This window comes from Pelobates fuscus, chromosome 3 (genome assembly GCF_036172605.1).
Source record: "Pelobates fuscus isolate aPelFus1 chromosome 3, aPelFus1.pri, whole genome shotgun sequence".
In the NCBI taxonomy this organism is placed as follows: domain Eukaryota; kingdom Metazoa; phylum Chordata; class Amphibia; order Anura; family Pelobatidae; genus Pelobates; species Pelobates fuscus.
The window spans coordinates 330,439,369-330,446,527 of NC_086319.1; the positions used below are offsets into that span (position 1 = coordinate 330,439,369).

At 35.2% G+C, this 7,159-nt stretch overlaps 1 protein-coding gene across 4 annotated transcripts in view; it reads right to left on the reverse strand.

Moving 5' to 3' along the window:
• SLC12A1 (solute carrier family 12 member 1) overlaps window positions 1–3,627 on the reverse strand; it is a 118,803-nt gene extending 115,176 nt beyond the window's left edge. For all 4 annotated transcript variants that reach the window (XM_063449029.1, XM_063449027.1, XM_063449028.1 and 1 more), the window contains exon 1: window positions 3,583–3,627. The gene's annotated coding sequence lies outside the window, so the exon portion shown is untranslated. The remainder of the gene's footprint in view (window positions 1–3,582) is intronic.
• Window positions 3,628–7,159: the final 3,532 nt, after the last annotated feature.

Genomic DNA, 7,159 nt, shown 5'->3' on the forward strand with positions numbered 1-7,159 from the left:
CTTTTAACAAAATATTAGTTTTCTTCTTTGGCAGCTACATGGAATACATTTATTCTTACAGTAATTTTACACAGCCGTAAACCAAGGCATTAAGCAAACTTGCGGTGCTTATTTGAAAGAACACCCCAAGCAATATAACCATGGACACCAAATGTAAGTAGTGAAACCATTTACTAGCATTTTGACTCCTTATTTGAGGTCTACCAGGCACTGGTCACTAACTCTATAAGAACCAGAAGTTCTCTGCTCTGAGCGAAGTCCAGCAGTGCAGGGCTTAGCTCATTGGCTGAGGCCAATCAGCTGACGCTCTAAGCCAATGAGCATGGATTAGCTCAGGAGAACTAAGCTAAGCTTCATGCATGATCTTTCAGCTCTTCATACTGGCAGTGTTAGGTGCCTGGAAGCCCCCTGGTAAGAAGTGAAGCTATTACCAAACTGTGTGACTACTAACATTGGGGGCAGAGCACCAAGGCACTTTTGGCACTATAACAACTACAGCACTCAGTAGTTATTATGATGCTTGGAGTTTTCCTTTAATAAACTATGGAAACCTGCGAAAGGAATTGCAAATTTTGTACAAAATTTGCCAAATTGCAAAAATTCTGCAAAACAGTTATTTTCCAGCTTGATTACTGTTTCCAATTCCGTAGTACATTTTCTGCAATTCCCAGTTTAGTGAGTTAACCCATTCTATATTTCATGAAGCTAAAAAATTATTTTAAAATAATTTATGGTCTTTACCTCTACATAGAAGCATAGAGGTAAGGTTGATATCGAGAATAAATTAAATAGTGAATAACTAAGAGACCTAATCACTAAGCAATGAAAAGTGGTAATAAGAATATGATAATGTAATTATATATATATATATAATATTCATACAATTTAACATATTTTTCAAACTCTGATGTTTTAGTTCTAAAGCAACCACAGTTTGCTTTTTAGTGAATAGACCTATTCATTATGCTGTTATTAAAGGGTCAGTCGAAATGCCATAAGGCAGCCATAAGGCAGCTATAAGGCAGAAGATATCATCCCCTGGTCCTGGGTAAAACTGTTTTCAAGTAGCGGTCCCCATGGTATCAATTTCATCTTGAGTGGTCAGAAGACGTGCTAAGCCAACCAATTCCTGGCAAACAAAAACTGGGTCTTGTATATTTTGGAGACACTTATCTTGGAGGAACAATTCAAAACTGTTCTGACCTAGAACCAGGTGATGCCATTTGCAGCCTAATAGCACCATAACCACTACATTGCTATCATTACTGACCGTTTAATGTGATAGGGCATAGTGATTTTAAAAGCAGAGAAACATACTTCAAAATGCACCTCTATGTTCATCAAAAATCTTAGAATTTGAAATTTGACTGAGAATTAGAAATAAAATGGCATTTTAATAAGAGCATATTGCATTCAATCTTTACAAATATGTCAGTTCTGAAAAACTCTGTTTTCTTCTATTTTGCTTCTCTACTAATCACTACATAAAGAATTATAGTCACCTAAAACCTAAACTGAGAAATGTAGGTCAAAACAAACAAGATGAAAAAAAAAATACATCTTTGACTCAGGTACAGCCGAGTTTATGTTTTCTAAATTGGATATTTTTGCCCACATTGTGTAAGTTTTGCCATCAAACCCCATAACTTGGGTTATAGATGCCATTGTGCATTTTATTTCTCAAAAAAACATCAGTTAATGGCTTTCAGGGTTATTCATCAAAGTAAAAATTGTCGGGGATTTAAAATTAATTCAAATAGAATTTCAAACTAAAAGCCAAAATAGCTGAACGGAAAGCATGGAAGATGATCGGAGGGCTATACAGAGCTAACTAAGCAAAACAAACAAATGTAACATATAGTACTTAAAGGAACACTCAACGCACCATACCCACTACAGCACACTGTAGTAGTTATGGCACCAGAAGTGCTCTGACACCCTCCATTGTATGCAGTCAAAATACTTTAGAGGATCTCGCTCTCATTTATGCTTCCATGAAGTTGTGGAGAGGTGCATGTCAGACCCCACAATGGACGGACATTCTGGGCACCATAAATACTTACTATAGCACACAGTAGTTATTACGATGCAAGGAGTGTTCATTTAGGAGTTAAAATCCAGACTATTAAAAAGGCATAGGACAATTATCGGTCCTTATTTTCAAATTGTATTGTGATAATTTTTAATCATGCAACATTGTAGTTGGTGTATTTCTTAGTTGATAATAGCTGATGCTAACATACACAATAAATAAAATGGCGTACACCTAATTAAGCAGGGATAATTTGTTAAGCCCAACTGATGGTTAAAATGCAATACTCTTAATTATGCAAAAATCTGTTTTAGCTCCTCATGCGATATGATGATAAAAATATTATTTTATATTATTATATATATTATTATTTACTGAAGAAAGAATTCAAGGCGAATTCAAAGAGAATTTAAAATTTTAGGTCAGTTTGGTAGTAAATAACCCTGTAGGAGGTGAGAGGATATGGTCATGGTCAAAAACAAAATGGGCTTCTAAATGTACATGCTGTTTGTTGATAATTCGAAATACATTATGAAATTAATGTTTGCTTCTATGCAAAATGTATTAATAGAGATCCACCAAATGTCCTGCACCAAATCCATGCAAAAACGAGTTGCCATATTAACAAATTGTTAGGTGCTAACAATTAAAGGACAACTGTCAGCTCAAAACTATTTTTTAACATAAAAATACTTTCAAAGAGTTTTGAAAGGAAAGAAATTTACATTATTTTAAGGAAGTATATGTTGAAAAAAAAAATAGAAAACCCCATCACTACCCTAATGTATGATAAGACCCTTCAGCCATATACATGCCTTCGGTGGGACAACATTTGAAAACCGACAGTTAGTCTCTATGGTCTTCTCCGCTTCACTCCATGCACAGAACCTGGGAAGACCATAGAGACTAACTGTCGTTCCTTTACGTTGTCTGACCCAAGTTGTATGTATATGGCTGAAGGATCCTGTCATATTCTATACGAGGGCATAGTTAGCCCATTTTGGGTTTTATATACTTCATTTTACAAGAAAAAATCTATTTCCTTTGATGGAAGGATTTTTATATATAAAAATAGTTTTGAGATGACAGTGGCCATTTAAAGCATGCTGTAAGAAACATCTAATTGGACAAAACTTTTTAATTTTCTTTTTTAAAAAGGTGGTGGGCAGTCATCTAAACATAAAAGGAAAAAAAAATTATATTAACCATGTTAGAGTGTTTATTTTAAAACATATTCTCTGATATATCACGGCAGCCAACGTCACAAAATTTAATTGGTGGGAAATAAGATGTAATATAATTTTAAAAAATGTTCAAAGTCAAAACCCTTTATAAAACACACACAAAAAAACTATTTTACAGCTGCTCCCTCTCTTCACTGTAAAAATAAATTCTATTTAAAAATCAAATTGTGTCCATAATCTAACAATGTAATTCAACCAGACTTTTCAATTATTTTTGGATAATTATGTTGCATAATTTGATAACAAAAGTAAAAATGAGCAATTAAATAGTTCATTAAGCAGAACAGCTTTGTTTGTGCTACTAACCTCTTGTTCCTGGAAAAATACTAGGGATGCAATCTCTCTGTTGCTGATTTGCATAACTTAGGAAAGAAAACATTAGCTTTTATACTATTTTACTTTGCCATTTTCAGCCCATTAGTAGTCAGTGGATATTTTTATTGGCTTAGAATTCTTCAAAACCACATGGCTTTTACACCAATCACAAGCTCAGATCAACTGTTTAAGCACTCAACTAATTAATAATTTACTCACACATTTAACTGTTAAACATCAACTAATATTTCTCCACGTATAAACCAATTTCATCACACTTGAAAGAAAGTCAGAAAGGGCACCTTTTAATTCTGCAAAACATATTTACCATAAACTAAATTGTGCACAAAAATAACAGGATTTACAACCTCATGTAGAATAAAAGACAAATGGCATGACTTTAATCATTAAAAGTAGTTTACCCTCTGTACTATGCCTTTTGTTATGTAATTTTTGCGCACACACACACAGGCACACACAGACACACACACACATAAAACACACATACAGAGATAACTGACTGAAAATAACAAATATCATACCCAGTCAACAAGTTACTAATTACAAATGATGGGTGTTGAATTCAGATGATCGCCATAGGGCTATAAGATGAATTAAACGTATCTATATTTTTGGAAAAATTACATTCTTTTTATATACTGTAAAGACAAACTGTGGAAGAAATCAGAACCAATAGAAATAATACATACTTGCAAAGGCTACATATGCATATTTAGAGAACAAATGCTAGAAAATGGTAAAAAACTTAACACAAAGGTAAAAGATCTTTGTGGTTATCAGTTAGAGAAGGAAGCATATATAACACATACATTAAACATTTTCTAAGTGCAATAAAATACTAGAAGGAAAACAGGATGATCTCCTCTAAGAAGGGGGGTTATAGTGTGTCCTGAGGATTTCTAACAGGGAGTAACCCTTAACAAATTGGAGAAAAAAGTATAAATGTGATCCAGGGACAAAAAGTCTGAGGAGCACACAGAAGAGTCCTCAGAGTTTGGCATATAGGAGGTTAAAACACATTTATTGTACACCATTAGATACATAAGTTAAAATAAAATAAATAAACAAAAATAGCTAATCACTTCACATCTAAATCCATGAGGAGAGCTCAGCATATCTAGGGGGGATATGAGATTGGCAGATAGGTAGGGGTTGCTGAAAGGTGAATGATTGGTGAATAAACATCTCAGAGAGAAAGACTTAATAGGTAAATAAGATTGTATCGTCTATCTTGTAGTAAATAAACAACGATGAATAGAAAGTTATTTAAACAAATCAAGCCTATATTTCTCCAGTTACTTCTGTTTGGAAGTATAACAGCTTGCTCGTAAAGAATAGACACTAAAGTTCACGTTACTTCACAAACGTATCCACCGCTGAATGAAAAATAGCCAAGTTGTAACAAAATTTCAAAAGAAAAGTAAATCAAAATGGAAACATTCAGCAACATGCAGACCACCTCTATCTGCACGGAAATCTACATGAGTAGCTTAGCAAATCGTCGGCAGTGAACTCACTGTCTAGTAAATTGCCGGCTAAAAATAGATCCGTGCTATTTCGGTAGTGCAATTAACATCCCTAGATACAATGCCCCTGCTGGAAATCTCCTACAATACCCCCATTGCCCCTGAAGTAGCTAACGGATGCCAGGTCAATCCTCATAATCCTCACACCAAATAAAGTGTAAAGCAAAACAAGTGCCGTGAGATTAAAATCAACTATAAACGGACATGATGCCTAACGCGTTTCGGCTTCATGTTGTAGTTTTTGCTTCTTGAAGATCACACTAGGCTCTGTCGTAACCAGTGCTGTATATACTTCCATGAGGGCTTAAACACATAAAGGGGGAGATTGCTACCTCTTCAGTTAGTTCTCGTACTGCCAATCCATACCCGTTTGGAACTAGTGTGGTATGCTTTATTATTAACTATCTATTATTGAGCATCTCACTCAGGGCTGTTCCCCCTCCTATCAGGCTACACTGTTTAATTTGTCCTAGTACTTTTTAGAGTTGCTAATAAAGTTCTTTTGTTATTTATTATTATTTTCTTGTGGTCACTTTCTATTCAAGTGACACCTTTGGTTTTCTATTATTTATTTTGGCGCTACTAAAGCACTTTTGTCAAAGGCAATAAACGAGTATGCTGACCTGTACGAATATTTGTATGGTTGGATGAACTATCATGAGCCAATCGGATGTTGGGGCGTGTGGAACTTCTCGCGCCAAAAGCAAAAGGAGTATTACCGCTTTGAGACTGGTACGTCCTCCTGCCACATATAGTTACACCCCTCGGGCATGTCAATGGGCGGGGCCAGTCTCCGATTTTCCAAGGATATACCTTCCCTTGTTACTGCCTGTTACAGAGGCAACCAACTTATGTTATGCGGTATGCATCCATTGATCATATCTGCCACACAATTTTCTTGCCGTCGGGTACCGTTGGGCAATTGAAAAAATGTGTCAGTGCCAGCATAATGACGGTCTTACAGTGGGAGAATGGTATTCAGATAAAACTGATTTCTTAGGTCAAACGTATTTAGTACAAACCCTTTTTTCCAGGAAGATGTAAAGTGTGGATACTCTTAGATATTTACATAGCAGGTATTATATAAGGTATTATATAAGACACAGGTGAAGTTGACTAGCTACATATAGTTAATACTAAATCCTGTCTTGCTGCCTACTTCTTCTTACGTGCATAGGTACTATTATTGTCCATACACTAAATTCTACCTAGAATATGGTGATGAAGGGGTAGTTAAATCCAATGTCCCCAGCTGGTAGTGAGATACAAATAAAGTGGTGGTGCTTAAAAAGTAACAGGATGGTGTAAAAGGAGAGAATCTGGTGTATATATATATATATATATATATATATATATATATATATATATATATATATATAAATCCAGAAAGCTCTTGCACTCCAACAAAACAGTTATTCAATACCTGGTGCTCGGGTAGCTTGAACATATAAACAGAAAAAAATACCGGCACTCCTAGGCTTTCCAAATAAGGATTCTTTATTCCAGAAAATTATATTGACGTTTCAGCTCCATTATAGAGCTTTCATCAGCTCTACAATGGAGCTGAAACGTCTATATAATTTTCTGGAATAAAGAATCCTTATTTGGAAAGCCTAGGAGTGCCGGTATTTTTTTCTGTTTATATATATACAGGGAGTGCAGAATTATTAGGCAAATTAGTATTTTGACCACATCATCCTCTTTATGCATGTTGTCTTACTCCAAGCTGTATAGGCTCGAAAGCCTACTACCAAGTAAGCATATTAGGTGATGTGCATCTCTGTAATGAGAAGGGGTGTGGTCTAATGACATCAACACCCTATATCAGGTGTGCATAATTATTAGGCAACTTCCTTTCCTTTGGCAAAATGGGTCAAAAGAAGGACTTGACAGGCTCAGAAAAGTCAAAAATAGTGAGATATCTTGCAGAGGGATGCAGCACTCTTAAAATTGCAAAGCTTCTGAAGCGTGATCATAGAACAATCAAGCGTTTCATTCAAAATAGTCAACAGGGTCGCAAG